This window comes from Bos javanicus, chromosome 23 (assembly GCF_032452875.1).
Source record: "Bos javanicus breed banteng chromosome 23, ARS-OSU_banteng_1.0, whole genome shotgun sequence".
Taxonomy (NCBI): Eukaryota; Metazoa; Chordata; class Mammalia; order Artiodactyla; family Bovidae; genus Bos; species Bos javanicus.
The window spans coordinates 22345299-22362415 of NC_083890.1; the positions used below are offsets into that span (position 1 = coordinate 22345299).

General features: G+C 37.9%; 1 long non-coding RNA gene across 1 annotated transcript; it reads left to right on the forward strand.

Annotated features, from left to right (window-relative positions):
- The first annotated feature begins 553 nt into the window (after positions 1–553).
- LOC133235880 (uncharacterized) lies at positions 554–15996 on the forward strand. Its single transcript, XR_009732690.1, has 4 exons — positions 554–632; positions 4218–4501; positions 5104–5262; positions 14690–15996. It is a non-coding gene; the product is annotated as an uncharacterized LOC133235880 (long non-coding RNA).
- Positions 15997–17117: the final 1121 nt, after the last annotated feature.

The window sequence follows — 17117 nt, forward strand, 5'->3', positions numbered from 1 at the left end:
TCAGCTGAATAATCTTGGTAAAATCCCTAATGTCGTTAAGTTTTAGTCCATTTTTGTGAAGGATGATAATAGAACCAACTTCACAGTGGGAGCTCAGTGAGATATGGACATATTTCTTAGCATATAATTAGTGTTCATCCAGTCATTGCTATTGATAGCTATTACAGTATTGTTCAAACTCACTGTCACATCTACTCTTATAATCTCTTATTAAACCCTTCTTTTTCTGGGTTCATTAGTGTCTCCAACAAACCACACTGTTCACCTCATTGTCATCACCCACTCTCTTCCGTGGTTATTCTATCTTGTTATGGAAAAAGATGAGCTTTCCACTTCAGTTTAAACCTCTACGCAGTCATACCTCTACTCTCAACTCTTGCTTTACATGGGGAGATGGACAAATCTACTTGATAATGTCATAGAGTTCTAGGTGTGTTAGTAGCTCAGTCATGTACGACTCTTTGTGACCCCAGGGACAGTAGCCAGCCGGGCTCCTCTGCCCGTGGATTTCTCCAGGCAAGAATACTGGAGTGGGTAGCCATTCCCTTCTCCAGGGATCTTCTCTACTCAGGGATTGGACCTGGGTTTCCTGCATTGCAGGCAGACTCTTTACCATCTGAGCCATCAAGGAGGTTGGTAAAACTAACTTATTTAGTCAACCATCTCATTTTAGAGATGAGTAACCTGGGATAACTCCGGGAGTTGGAGTTGGACCGGGAGGCCTGGTATGCTGCGATTCATGGGGTCACAAAGAGTCGAACATGACTGAGTGACTGAACTGAACTGACCTGGGATAACAAAGACAGGTCTGACATTTTTCAGATAACAGAGCAATTAGTTAATAGGAGCAAGTTATTAACAGAGTAAAGTGCTCCTCTGCTTTGATCCAAACAGTTGTGAGTGAATTGAGACTAGGGAGAAAAAAAGAAGAAGGTCAGAATTTGATCTATAGTACTCGGTAGCATATAGGCCAATGTTTTGAGTATGAAAAAAGGAATAAATTAAGAAATAAAATAACATATTTTTATATGTTATTCTGTCCTGAGCACTAAGATAGTTTCTTTATATATAGTGCATTATTTAATCCTCTACAACAAAACCAAAACATAGAAACAAACTTTCTCTTCATTTTTTTAACTGAGTCAATAAAGCTCAAAAAATTATATTTGGCTAATTTAAATACACTAATAAATAGTAGTGCTACAATTTTAACCTATGTTTTTATGAATGTAAAATTTGTGCTCTTTGGCTGCTTTTATAGCAATGCACACTCTTCCCAATCTTGGCTATTATATAATCCTAGTCCTCTAAGGCAAATAAGTCCACTTCTCCTAGGGATGTCCAAGACACTTACAGTGTATTTGTCTTCGGGAGAAGAGATAGGTATAGAAATTAACTAGGTAGGCTGTCATTCTGTGTGGTTTCCTGGGCACTAGGAAGTGTAATTTAAACAACTCATCAGGGTACTTACCCCTAACTTTATTCTACAAGAAGTTGGATCTCACTAAGAGAGATGGGGCAAAATTCCTCAAGTTCCAGGAACACAGAGAATTATTTAATACCAGAGAGGGAAAGAGTGTGGGCAAAATAATTTTTTTCTATGAATATTAAGAATTGTTGGAATCTTAGATTTTTCACTGGTAACTTCAGATAACAGGAAACATTGGAGTGGCATATTCAGTCTGTATGTTATTTCTGCTTAATGCACTATCCTCTCAAAGAGCAACATTTACAAATCATCGTTCAACTTTTGGAAAAAAACTCCACAATTCTCTGGTTTGTGGTATTGGTTAGTTTCTGTGTTATAAATACTCCTACATTACCAGTTTCAAGGTACCAGCATGAATTTGCTGACTGCAGAGTTGAAAGAGATATACACATTATCTTTGGTGAACCCAGTGCAAGTCCTTAGGTGCATATGACATGGATATATGGATATTTAATATAGGTACCTGAATATTTTATGTGTATGCATAGAGAAAAAAGGTCTGGGAAAATATGCAAAAATTATTTTATCAGTTTGCTCTGGAAAGAAGAGTGGGTTTAAGATAGGTCTGACAAAAGACAACTTTCTCACTTTATTCTGTATATTTTTGAATCTTTCTAAAAACATTTTATTAGCATGTATACATAGGATCCTCTATGACCCTCCTCCCAGAATATTGGAAATAAAAGCAAAAATAAACAAATGGGACCTAATTAACCTTAAAAGCTTCTGCACATCAAAGGAAACTATTAGCAAGGTGAAAAGACAGCCTTCAGAATGGGAGAAAATAATAGCAAATGAAGCAACCGACAAACAACTAATCTCAAAAATATACAAGCAACTCCTACAGCTCAACTCCAGAAAAATAAACGACCCAATCAAAAAATGGGCCAAAGAACTAAATAGACATTTCTCCAAAGAAGACATACAGATGGCTAACAAACACATGAAAAGATGCTCAACATCACTCATTATCAGAGAAATGCAAATCAAAACCACTATGAGGTACCATTTCACACCAGTCAGAATGGCTGCGATCCAAAAGTCTACAAATAATAAATGCTGGAGAGGGTGTGGAGAAAAGGGAACCCTCTTACACTGTTGGTGGGAATGCAAACTAGTACAGCCACTATGGAGAACAGTGTGGAGATTCCTTAAAAAACTGGAAATAGAACTGCCTTATGATCCAGCAATCCCACTGCTGGGCATACACACTGAGGAAACCAGAAGGGAAAGAGACACGTGTACCCCAATGTTCATCGCAGCACTGTTTATAATAGCCAAGACGTGGAAGCAACCTAGATGTCCATCAGCAGATGAATGGATAAGAAAGCTGTGGTACATATACACAATGGAGTATTACTCAGCCATTAAAAAGAATACATTTGAATCAGTTCTAATGAGGTGGATGAAACTGGAGCCTATTATACAGAGTGAAGTAAGCCAGAAGGAAAAACATAAATACAGTATACTAACGCATATATATGGAATTTAGAAAGATGGTAACAATAACCCGGTGTACGAGACAGCAAAAGAGACACTGATGTATAGAACAGTCTTATGGACTCTGTGGGAGAGGGAGAGGGTGGGAAGATTTGGGAGAATGGCAATGAAACATGTAAAATATCATGTAGGAAACGAGTTGCCAGTCCAGGTTCGATGCATGATGCTGGATGCTTGGGGCTGGTGCACTGGGACGGCCCAGAGGGATGGTATGGGGAGGGAGGAGGGAGGAGGGTTTGGGATGGGGAACACATGTATACCTGTGGTGGATTCATTTTGATATTTGGCAAAACTAATACAATTATGTAAAGTTTAAAAATAAAATAAAATTGGAAGAATAAAAAAAAAAAAAAGTACATGTACAATAAATTTATAGTTCAGTTTTCATAAACTGAACACTTCTAAATAGCCACTTATCCAGATCCAGAAACAACATTATCAACACTATTCATATCTCTGCCAGTCATTTAGTCCTCAACATCCCAGAAGTAACCATTATTCTGGTTTCTAACATAATAGATAACTTTGTCTGCTTTTGTAATTTGCATAAATGCTGCTGCTGCTGCTGCTAAGTCACTTTAGTTGTGTCCGACTCTGTGCGACCCTATGGACAGCAGCCCACCAGGCTCCTCTGTCCATAGGATTCTCCAGGTAAGAATACTGGAGTGGGTTGCCATTTCCTGGTATAACATAAATTTTGCTAGTTACTTAACTCAAATATTCAATGACATAAACATTAATTTTAATTAATGATAATAAAGGATCATTATTGATAATGACAAAATAAACTTTTTATTTATGTTAAATTCTTTTGTATCTAAATTCTTTTCTATAACATTTTTGTGAAATTCATCATTAAACATACCAAGAATTCCCTGGCTGTCCAGTGATTAGGACTGGAAGCATTCATTGCCCCAGGCTTAGGACCGATCCCTGGTTGGGGAACTGAGATTTTACAAACCATGTGGTGCAGTCAAAAAAAACAAAAAGACAAAAAGCAAGCAAAAGACATCATCAAACTTCTCAAAACAGACAATAACAATCAATAATGCTATGTGTAGTTGAAGGCCATTCATTTTTATTGCTGTATAGGATTCTATTGTGTGAATATAATTCCATTCATTAATCATTCCACTGTTGACAGCCTCAAGTTATTTCATAAATGGAGAGTGGCTACACCTACTTCTATTAATCTCGTTCCCATTTTTCTCACTACTCCCTTGGACAGCTTGAATTTAATGTAGCCCCTGAAGTCTTTGTATTCTTTGGGATAAAGGCGATTTCTCTCGGAGTCCTTGATGAGTATGGTATGTCACCTCTTCAGAGACATTATGTAAGAAGTTTATAATCCTGGGTCCAGAAAAGTCAACAGAATTCAAGGTGTATTAGTAGTCAAATGGATTGGGAAAACGTATCTTAAAAAACAACAACAACAGCAAATCAGAGATGCAGCTCTATTTCCTAAGAAGTATTAAAGAAGTGTTAAAGAAGGAATGACATCTAAGAGAAAAGGTAATTTTGACTTTGGCCAAGTGAAGGATGAATAGGCTATAATTTTTGTGGCTATTTTGTGGCTATATCTATCTATATCTATATCTATATCTATATCTAGGTGCTTTATACTTAGGTTTAAGTTAGAATGTACCCATGTCACTGGGGTTTCCTTCATTGCTCAGTGGTAAAGAATTCACATGCTTATGCAGGAGACACGGGTTTGATTCCTGGGTCGGGAAGATTCCCTGGAGAAGGAAATAACAACCCATTCTAGTATTCTTGTCCAAGAAATCCCATGTACAGAGGAGCCTGGTGGGCTACAGTCGATGGGCTTCCAAATGGATCAGACATGATTTAGTGACTAATAGCAGCAACTGTGTCACTAAGGAGGAATGGCTTGGTGATTTTAATCTGCCAGCCAGTATGATGGGCTGCTTTTAATAATTTATGGTAAGGCTAGGGCAAGTAGCTGTGGAAATATATTGATTACAGACTGTTGTTCAACTGTATTACCTGGGGCCTGAATCAGCACTGCTTCAGACCAATGTACAAGAAAGCGTGTAGGGAAGAAAGCACAAGAGGGAGTGAGAGAGGGAGAAATTCTAATTATTTCCCTACAGGACAAATGGCAGTTTCAGGCCCCTGGAGATCAAGGAAGACTTGCAGGTGATGGCTACGCCTGGTGGTGTACTTTCTGAGCAAGTACAAGCAGCAGAGATGTGAAGAGGAAAACCGACAGCCTTACCTGGAAGGAAAATAGGAGGATTCTGGTTTCATGGGTAAGTCTCATATCATTCCAAGAGTCCTACGTACTTCTGTGGAGTCTTGGCTGTGACTATGAGCTAGTGATATTCAGGAATTAATGGTACTATGTCCACAAATATACCCATAATCTGGAAGAGTACTAATGATTTCTATTGAATCCGTACTTCACTTATAATGAAACTGAGTCTATGAAAAAGTTGGAAATCCAAAGAAGTATGGTATGGCAGTTCTTGGAATCCCAACAAGAATGCATGTCATAATAAGAAAAAATAATAATGTTTTGATTGTGTCATGATGATTTCACAACTTTTGTCTAGAGAGGAAATTCTAATATCTTTTTGTAGCTTTAGCCACAGTTTGCAAGTGATACTGGGATATAAGACTTCTTTCTAATGATCTCATGCTGGTAGTATTGGAACCTAGTGTTGAGGCATAGAATTACTTTAGAAGAGATTCTGAAACAAGAGGTTAAAAATAGTGCTTTTTCTATCAAAATGGATGAAATTTTTTGGTTGAATAAAAGATATATTCTAGAGATGTCACTCTTCCTTCTACAATTCTCCTTGTCTCAACCCAAATATAGAAAGTGTGATGTATCTCACAAATATCTATGCCAGATCCTTGCAGAATCAATTTTTCAAAATTTAGTATAAATGTATAGCCTAACATACTTATTAAGAATTTCCCAAATAGAGACATTTTATAAAGCAAAGATATATGCATAAATAATACTTCTTTTATTATGATTATAACCTTATGATGACTATTTCAGGGAGTTTATTATTCAGTGACCACTTAATAGAAAAAATGGAGGAATAGTAAAATTATTTAAACATTTTTTCTATCACAAAGAGGTTTGTGGTTTCGTGTCAGAGAAAAACACCTAGGGAAATAATTCTGAAAGCTATTTTTCTTTTCTGGTCAAATTTAGTATATGGATATGCTGCTAGGATAGAACATAGGTGTCAGTGTATAACTACACTCCAAAATAAATATATACATTATATAAATTTACTAAGGTTTTGTATATTGGAGTTCCAGCTATTCAAGATTTTCTGAGGATCACATTAACATAATGAATTTTTAATCATCAGTTTTTTTTTAGGGTTTCTCATGGATTTAGGGCTTCCCTGGTGGCTCAGAGGTTAAAGCGTCTGCCTGCAATGCGGGACACCTGAGTTCGATTCTTGGGTTGGGAAGATCCCCTGGAGAAGGAAATGGCAACCCACTCCAGTATTTTTGCCTGGAGAATCCCATGGACGGAGGAGCTTGGTGGGCTACAGTCCACGGGGTTGCAAACAGTCAGACACGACTGAGCGACTTCACTTTCACTTTCATGTGGATTTACTCTTTTTGATGCCACAACGAGAAAATTTCAATTTTAGGATGCAAGACATAATCAGAAGGTTTTTTCATGTTATAACTACAGAGACTATAATCCAAGTATTATTTCATCCAGGAAATTTTTAAAAACTGGTTTTAAGGGGTTTTATTTTATATTATGGGTGCTGTTAAAGCCAAAGGTGGAGAAATAGAAAACTCTTCATAAAAATATAACTATCATCATGCAGTCTGAAGAATGAGGAATTTCACAGGCTAAAAATAAGAAAGAACATTTTTAAAAATATAGCTCAACAAGTAGTCTTACAGCTCTGTATGTCACCAGACGTGAGGCGCTGAAAATATTAGGAAGAATAGGCCACTGTGAAACCGACAGAATAAATATTCTATACAAATGAGAAATCAGCATGCTTAGGATTGAGAGTGGCTTTAGAAATTTTCTTTTCTAAAGATATGCCTGGGGAAGTTGTGCCGCAACTTCTACACTACTGGCCAAAGAGAAGAGGGGCTCCAGACAATCCACACTGGCAATTAGAACAGAGGAACATCCATAATCCAAACTTGAAAACTACAAGGAGTATGATAAATCCAGAGTCTGACTGGATTCTGAAATTAGAAACTAAAATTGTCATGAAAAGGAGAAAAATTGTTCTAAAGTTTCAAGGACACAAAAATACAGTTCAGTAGTAATTTAAGGAAACAGGTAAGGGTTGATTACTAAAGCTCACGTAAAGATGATTTTAGAAACAGCAAAAAAGAAGGGCCAGACCTGAACGACAGCTCTGGCAGGAACTATTGAGAGAAGTTGGCTGAGGCTGTGACTAGGGATCCTCCTTTGGGATGGGGGTTGAGATTAGTATTTGTGGCTTCATTATAAAGTCACTTAAATGAACTTTCCACACAAAGCTGAGTTTGACAGTCAACCTCCAGTCTGATACTTAAATAACTTTCTAGAATCTTAAGTTAATCCGAGGAACACTAGAAACCTAGTGTGAGCAAGCTCATCTTTTACCTGGTGGAGAGAAGGAGGAATTACTGCACTACCCATGAGGACTTCTGGACTATGTCTTAATTAAGATTCTGCCACCCATGTGCAGCAAGCTTCATCTAGTTCCGCTCATCTCCATTGTAGGAATGCACTCTAACACCATCTCTCATTTGTAATTCTCCAACAGCCTCTGAATTTATCTAGATGTACACACCCTTGATCTTCCATTCCCTACCCAACAGTCACAAAGCTCTCTTTTGTTTCGCTTTCTGTACTCTTCCCCCTTAAGCTCTCATATACTTCCCTTGACCATTCACGACCTTGGCTCACCCAAGCGTTCACCTTCATATATTTTTCTAATACTACTCTTCCTTTATTTAGCAACCACATTGAATTTTTCTGTTACTTATACTATGTCTTTGCCCTTTTCTACCTCAGGACTGTATACATTTACCTACTGCATTTACCAGAAACATCTATAATTATTCTTCTCAACATGTGCCCCTTCTCAACTCTATGGTAACATCCAGCTTATCTTTTTCATGTTCTTCAGATCCTAGTTTAAATGCTATTTTCTCAATACAATCTTTCCAGAGCCCCTTACTTCAAGGTAAATTTAGAACTTAGATTTCTTCTACTTTAGCACATGTCATACTAATAAATATATATTTAATAGTTACAGCTTTCATGGAAACTATATTCTTTTCCATTCAGTGTTACACCCCAAGTGCCTAACCCATGTTGACTGATTTATTTTTTAGTTTAAAAAATGTATCCATATATTTACTGGTGTCTTCACCACACTGCATGTGGGATCTTGGTTCCCCAATCAGGGATCAAACCTAGGAACCAGCATCGAAAGTGCAGAGCCCCAGCCACTGGACTGCCAAAGTATTCTAATAGTGATTGATTTGATTCCTATAGACTCTTTCTGTAACTTAAGTAGGGACTAACCTGAAAGACAAACATCACATTAGGTATGTGCCATGGACATGGGGAAGCAGGGCTGACTATAGGGCTGGAGCAAGTCTGTATTGGCAAGAATTGAAAGAGCAGTTTCAAATAGTATTTATGGACTGGAATAAATGTACTTATAGATGGAGATGATAAGGAAGTAGTCTTGTCCTTTAGGTGATGCTAACAATGATCACAAACAATATAGGGGAAGTCAGGATATGAGGATGAGAACAAGAGAAGACAGAATTATGCTGATAGTGTTGAATTTAAGAAGTCTACAGAGTTTTCATGGGAGAAAGCAATGGCACCCCACTCCAGTACTCTTGCCTGGAAAATCCCACGGACGGAGGAGCCTGGTGGGCTGCAGTCCATGGGGTCGCTAAGAGTCGGACATGACTGACTTCACTTTCACTTTTCACTTTCACACATTAGAGAAGGAAATGGCACCCCACTCCAGTGTTCTTGCCTGGAGAATCCCAGGGACAGGGGAGCCTGGTGGGCTGCAGTCTACGAGTTCGCATAGAGTTGGACACGACTGAAGCGACTTAGCAGCAGCAGCACAGAGTTTTCATAAGATATCCAATAGGCAGAGTTGCATCTTGAGCCAAAGAAATAAGTGAAGATTAGAGACACAGAGTTGGGATTCATTTCAAGTGATTGAAACAGTGCTTATAAATACGTTTGTTCAGGACTTTATTCTTAAGAAGTAGGCTGAAGGTGTGCTCCTGGGATGTTGACAGTGTTTGTTCTATTGTGACACAAGAAGCCCACAGAATTTAATTATGCTTGAGAATAAAATGATTAGAAACTCTTACATTTTTCAATATTATTATTATCTGCCCCTAAATCTTTAGCTTAGCAAAAGCAGTTTGAATTTGGAGATTTTAAAACATAAACATAGCTACTATTATTGTTCATCTTTTGGCTTGCTATTCTTTATTCTCCAAGAGACTTATGACTTGGGAAATATTAATATGTAGTACCTTAGAGTAAAGCTTTAAGTTTCTTGTCTTTGAGCTTTATCACTAAGTTATTCTAGCCTGCTTCCCTGATAGCTCAGTTGGTAAAGAATAGTCTCAATTCCTGGGTCTGGAAGATCCTCTGGAGAAGGGTTAAGCTACACTCTAGTATTCCTGGGCTCCCCTTGTGGCTCAGCTGGTAAAGAATTTGCCTGCAATGTGGGAGACCTGGGTTCGATTCCCTGGAGAAGGGAAAAGCTACCCACTCCAGTATTCTGGCCTGGAGAATTCCATGGACTGTATAGTTCATGGGGTTGCAAGGAGTCCGACACAACTGAGTGACTTTCACTTTCACTATATACCAGATAGTGTTTTACTTGGATTAGCTCATTTAATTTTGTCAAAGTTATTCAGTGAGTGTATTATTATTTTTATCTTATAAATAAAGACTTTCAGGCATAGAGAGCTGCTAATAATTTTTGTTCAAGCTAATAATTTTTGTTCAAATCACATGGCTCAGAACATAGTTAAGTTGAGAATCAAACTCAACAAATCTAACTTCAGAACATGAATACTTAATCACTATGGTAATACTCTTCCCCCACCTTCCTGACTCAAGTGTCTTACTCCTAGAGAAACCTCTAGCTTCTTAATCCCTATTTTGGAAACAAAATAAAATTATTGGTTCCTCAATCAAACCTTTAGCCATCAATAGATATGCACAGGGACAGTGCATATCTTTCACTCATGGGTTTAATTTTATTTGTTAAGATGCTAAGGATACTGGAGTGAGTTGCTACTTCCTTCTCCAGGGACTCTTCTCAACCCAGGGATTGAAACTGGGTCTCCTACATTGCAGGCGGTCTCCTGTCCTGTCAGTTCTCAAATTGGCCAAGTCCATGTCAAAATAAAAGCGAATAGGTTGTGGCTGGACTCTTGTAACCTAGGAAATGATTGATAAGAAGCAGCAGCACAATAAGCTCTTTTCTGTCTCTTTTGATATCCTTCTGAGTTAACACTGAAAAGTACAAACACAATATAATATTATAACATGGGAGTTTATCTTGAAGTCTTACTAGTATTTGTTTTATTCAATATGTGGAGCATAATTTGGGAATAAAACATTTGCAAGAATGTCTCAAATTGGTCAGCCTTTGTCTTTAGGTCAGCCTTTATCTCTGTACACCTGGATTATTTCAATCAACTCCCATCAGTTCTCCCTGTACCCATGTGTTCTAGGTATGCTTGCTACCCTATGCCGGGGCACAGTATAGATTTACTATATGCTTTGTTATCCTGTGGGCAATAGGGAACCAGTGAAATGTGCTTTCTCAGTTTCTTTCACTAGCTGAGAGACTCATTATATTTATTATTTGACAAAAAATGATTCCCAGATTTAATAACAGCTAAGATTGGGTAGATGACACCACCCTTGTGGCAGAAAGTGAAGAGGAACTAAAAAGCCTCTTGATGAAGGTGAAAGTGAAGAGTGAAAAAGTTGCCTTAAAGCTCAACATTCAGAAAACGAAGATCATGGCATCTGGTCCCATCACTTCATGGGAAATAGATGGGGAAACAGTGGAAACAGTGTCAGACTTTATTTTTGGGGTCTCCAAAATCACTGCAGATGGTGATTGCAGCCATGAAACTAAAAGATGCTTACTCCTTGGAAGGAAAGTTATGACCAACCTAGATAGCATATTCAAAAACAGAGACGTTATTTTGCCAACAAAGGTCTGTCTAGTCAAGGCTATGGTTTTTCCAGTGGTCATGTAAGGATGTGACAGTTGGACTGTGAAGAAAACTGAGCACTGAAGAATTGATGCTTTTGAACTGTAGTGTTGGAGAAGACTCTTGAGAGTCCCTTGGACTGCAAGGAGATCCAACCAGTCCATTCTAAAGGAGATTAGTTCTGGGTGTTCTTTGGAAGGAATGATGCTAAAGCTGAAACTCTAATACTTTGGCCACCTCATGCGAAGAGTTGACTCATTGGAAAAGACGCTGATGCTGGGAGGGATTGGGGGCAGGAGGAGAAGGGGACGACAGAGGATGAGATGGCTGGATTGCATCACTGACTCAGACAAGAGTTTGGGTGAACTCCGGGAGTTGGTGATGGACAGGGAGGCCTGGCGTGCTGCAATTCATGGGTTGGCAAAGAGTCGGACATGACTGAGCAACTGAACTGAACTGAAGACTAGGCTGTTGAAATTAAATCTAGGAATTATCAAGAAAGATGTCCCAGTTGTCAGTGTGTACTTCAAGTTCTAGTTCTGAGAGCTGGACTCCTCCTTTCCAAGTGCAGTATTTAATGCCCGGCAGAATTCCCTTTCTAGCTTTGTCCTTTCTGCTTCTCATGTACAAAGGAGCCAAGAAGAAAAACATTCAAAATACAGCTCTTTATGTATTGTCAGACAGAAATCCGGCTGAAGGAGAGGTGGGAAAACCTCTGAATGGGACCCAAAGCCTCATCTTGTTCTTTGTTCCTATAGTTGGTGGAAAGAGATCTGGCTTTATACCTTGAAAAACTCCCTGATTTGTCATTGCACACAACTCACAAACAGAATTTTACACGGTGCTATATATTATAGTAGTGGTTACTCAACATTTCAACTTTATAAAATCTTTCCCAGCATCAGGGTCTTTTTACAATGAGTCGGCTCTCCACATCGGCTCTCCACGATGGCCAAAGTATTGGAGCTTCAGCTTCAGCATCAGTCCTTCCAAGGAAGATTAGTGGCTATGTCTTATTTCCAGATGTGGCATCTTTTTAAAGTTCCATGTGTGTATATGTCAATCTCAGTTTCTCAATTCACTATTGATGCACAATTGATACTATGTATATATACTAGATAACTAATGTGAACCAACTGCATAGCATGGGGAACTCAATACTCTGTGGTGACCTAAATGGGAAGGAAATCCAAAAAATGGGGGATGTATGTATACATATAGCTTCTTCCTTTTTCTGTATAGTAGAAAATAACACAACATTGTAAAGCAATTATACTCCAATAAAAATAATAAATAAATATAATTCCTTGTGTAAGAGAACAAATGGAACAGTGAGAGACTTTATTTTTGGGGGCTCCAAAATCACTGCAGATGGTGACAACAGCCATGAAATTAAAAGATGCTTGCTCCTTGGAAGAAAAGCTATGACAAACCTAGGCAGCAGATTAAAAAGCAGAGACATTATTTTGCTGACAAAATTTCATCTAGTCAAAGCTATGGTTTTTCCAGTAGTCATCTATGGATGTGAGAGTTGGACCATAAAGCCGAGCACCAAAGAACCGATGCTTTTGAACTGTGGTGTTGGAGAAGACTCTTGAGAGTCCCTTGGACTGCAAGGAGATCAAACCAGTCAATCCTAAAGGAAATCAGTCCTGAATATTCATTGGTAGGACTGATGGTGAAGCTAAAGCTCCAATACTTTGGCCACCTGATGCGAAGAACTGACTCATTGGAAAAGACCCTGATGCTGGGAAAGATTGAAGGCAGGAAGAGAAAGGGATGACAGAGGATGAGATGGTTGGATGGCATCATCGACTCAACAGGCATGAGTTTGAGCAAGCTCCAAGAGTTGGTGATGGACAGGGGAGCCTGGCATGCTGCAGTCCATGGGGTCGCAAACAGGTGGACACGACTGAGCAACTGAACTGAAGAGAACAAATGCATGAAACTGAAGGGTTGGACTGACTCCTGGACTTCCTGATTGTAGTGAATCAAGTCATGTCCCTTGATCTATAATCTGATGAAGATCCTATTTGTTCCATTTCTTTGGTCTCTTTCAACTTCTCATTCATTTGGAGAAGTGCTCCTAGCAGTTTGGATACCTTTGAATTGAAGGCTCCTAATAATAATAAATATTTTGGTGTCATTTAGCATTTTCCTGCCTGGAGAAGGCAATGGCACCCCACTCCAGTACTCTTGCCTGGAAAATCCCATGGACGGAGGAGCCTGGTAGGCTGCAGTCTATGGGGTCACTAAGAGTCGGACACGACTGAGCAACTTCACTTTCACTTTTCACTTTCATGCATTGGAGAAGGAAATGGCAACCCACTCCATTGTTCTTGCCTGGAGAATCCCAGGGACAGGGGAGCCTGGTGGGCCACCATCTATGGGGTCACACAGAGTCGGACACGACTGAAGCGACTTAGCAGCAACAGCATTCTCCAGCCAGTTAATAGAGAATTTATATCCAAAATAATGAAATGGTTTTCACAGAACCACCCAACATATTTTTTAAAAGATATCAGATCCTTAAAAGAGAAATTAGTTCCTCAAATGATGCCATGTGACCAAGAAAACAACACATACTGTGCAGGAGTGGTTAGTAATTCAAGCTCATTTATTACTAATCCTGATACTCACTGTATTTTATTTTTCAGGGATGTTGATTTTTATTTCAGACTTCTATATACCACAGTTGGCATTTAGTTTTGTGCAGAAACGAACTGGTGTTTCAAAATTTTGGCATGCAAGCCTACATTTGCCTCTCTTGAGAAAACAACTATAGGTGTCTTTCATGGCACATTTCACTGTTAAAAGGAAAAAAAAAAGCACATAAACCACTTAGTTATTATATGTGACATAGGGCCCCGAACATGGAATAAATCAGTTGTTGATATGAAATTTATTATAACATCTGCACATGCTAAGATTCCTCCCCTCACTCCCTTTACAATAGAGTTTTAAGAAGTCATTTATTTCACTGTTTATCCAACCATGACAGTTTTGTGATTTGTTGTCTGCTCTCTCTGCAACTTTTGGCCGGGCCTGCTACCAGCTACAGCTTACTTCTCCATGAAAATTTATAAATAGTTGTTGTTAAATCCAGAATAGCTTTGCAGCAGACAATGTATATTCCTAAGCGTAACCTACCCACCTGATTACTTTTTCCTCTAATTCAAAAGAAATTAAATATTTAAATTTTTTGACTTTACAAGTCAAGAATGGGAAAGTCAATTCATGTTGTTTAAATAGCTCTCTTGCTTTTATCTTTAGAACTCTCTCTGATAGGAAGAATGAATAGAACCCTAGCAGGCACTGGGTTAAGAGGGATTCTTGAACACACACAGATCTGAGGCTTTCAGGGAAGAAGGAAACACTGTACTAGTGATTCCATGCATGAGCAGCCTTAGATACACAGTGAAGTGTAAAATCACTTAGCATTTCCTTTTTTTTTTTTTTTTTCAGAATCCCCTCCTTTATAAAGTACTCAAATTCTCCTTGATCACAACATATACCAATGGACAGAATCATCCATATCATGGATGGAAGACTTGCTGTTTCACCTCTTCAAGAAATGCTTGCATTTTTAAATGAGTCACCAACAGAGGGAAACTCACAAAGTAAAAACATTAAATGTAATGGTGAATTATCAGGTATCCGCAAAGAAGGTATACAGTGGTCTTTGCTCTTCACCTAGAATCTTACTTTATAGGATCCAGTTGTGGTGGAGTTGATGGTACTGGTAACCTGATATATATTGATGCCCTCAGATTTCAGCAAACTTAAGCTAGCATAAGATCTCTGTTACTTTGGATAACTAGGCCGTATAGGGAAAAAGTCAAACCCATATTACATTGACTTTTTTTTTTTTCATATATTTTAGTCCATGTGATATCACTGTTCCACTGTATAAATTAATGATGTCTCTTTATTTATAATATCTAGGGAGATGTTATTTATTGCTTTTGATGCTGGAGGGAAAAGACATTATCTTACCAGCTTAAAAATGCATCCTCAAATTATACCATCCTACATGAGGGGTGTGAAGCATGTATGTCGACTTAATTGGAATTTACAAATAACAGAAGATGACAGCTGTCAAGCACCAGTATGAGGAAAAGAATAGCATTATTTAAGTGGCAATTCTAAATTAGCATATTTCCACTAGTAACAAAAACAACAAATATCTTTTCTCTAGATAACAGCTATTGCATCATATAAAAATTCATATTTATGCACAAGAAGGAATTGCAAATTTTTCAACTTTTAGATTAAACCATGCACATAAACATGTCTCTTAGGTTTCTGAAAATGCTGAAAATGTCATGAAGGTTTTCACATAAGTTTTTCAAAAGCAGATGACGTGAGGGACACATGTAAATCATGATCACATGATTGAAAGTAATATTTTATTACCCAAATGTGGTTGCTCTGTATACTAGTCTTTTCTATTTTAAGGAAACCTTTGTTTGGGGTTGGTATAAAGCAAAACATGATTTTAATTCTGTTTGTTCTGAGTTTAGAAAGATGTCATACAATAACAATTCTCATAATTTTCATCTGAGAAATTTTATTTTAATTGCAAAATAGTTGAAGTCATTTGACTCTTTTCTCCAAGATATTTAGGTTTTTGAGTTTTAAATTTACCCAAAGGTAGACTTAACTGTTAGAGAATTTGGTTTCATTTATACTATTAAGGAATGGAATGTAAGTTCAATTAGTAAATTATTGAAATTCTAGCCACTTCTAGATAAAAATTCCCCATAGTTTTATTTGTTTGCTTGTTTGTTTTGTTTGGTTTTAAGGTGAATGGAATTATTTTGGGGGGTATGTGTTTTTACAGTGTTCTTATATATACAACAAACAAACAAACTTCTTTTTCTATCCTAAGTAGCCCAAAATACATCAGAACAACCCATCCAATGATCTCTATCAAGACACATCGGGTACACAACTCAAGCACATGAAATCCAACAGAGAAACTTTGCGTTTTATTCTCCAATGGAGGTCAAAGTAGAGTTTCTTCCTCCAAAATGAGGCACCAAGAAGTTACTTTCTTTCTCAGACATTTCAAAACAATGTAAAAGTAATCAAAATATTTCAGAAGGACATCATCATAGTCGATATTAGGCACTTTGCATATTTACATATCTGTAATCCTCATGATAATATTATTAAATAGATGTACTTACTACACTTAATTCATGGTATTGTGGCCAAATCTATCATTCAGTGTATGTTAGTGAAAAATACACTGTTACTGCACAACGCACAGTGCCTCACTGTTTCTCAAGGATCCAGACGATTATACTTTAATATCCTATCTACTTGGTCTTTCTGGATGGCCAGCCTAGACTGAGAACAAAGCATTTGCTCAAGTCCTTAAACTCTCTCCCATAATAATATAACTCACCAGGAACCTTTTTAGTAAGATCACAAGTCCTTTCTGTAAGACTTACTTCTGGGGCTATCACAAACCACTCTCTTGGCAATTCAGTCACTCTATCTCCAGCTGACATCAACCAAAACTTATCCCTCTATAAAGATTTCAACCACTCAATTAACTTTTCCAGTTTTCCTGGTGACAGTGGGGCCAGGAAGAAAAATACAACGAAGAGAAGGACAGGAATCTTCACGACTGAACAAAGTCAGTTAAGTCAGCAGCTCTGAAGTCTTTCAGTAAGAAGGTGGAGAGTGTATCTTTTTATATTTCTCTTCCTACAGTGATATGAATTTAGTCATTCATGTTTATCAAAGTTAACACTCCTGTTTAGCAGTGCCTGGGGCAAAAGTACTGGACATTGCTTCTCCTTTATCTTTTTTTTTTTTTTTTTGCATTTTTACATCTTTATTCCAGTTATTCTGTCCTCAATGTTTGCATTTGGCAGTATTT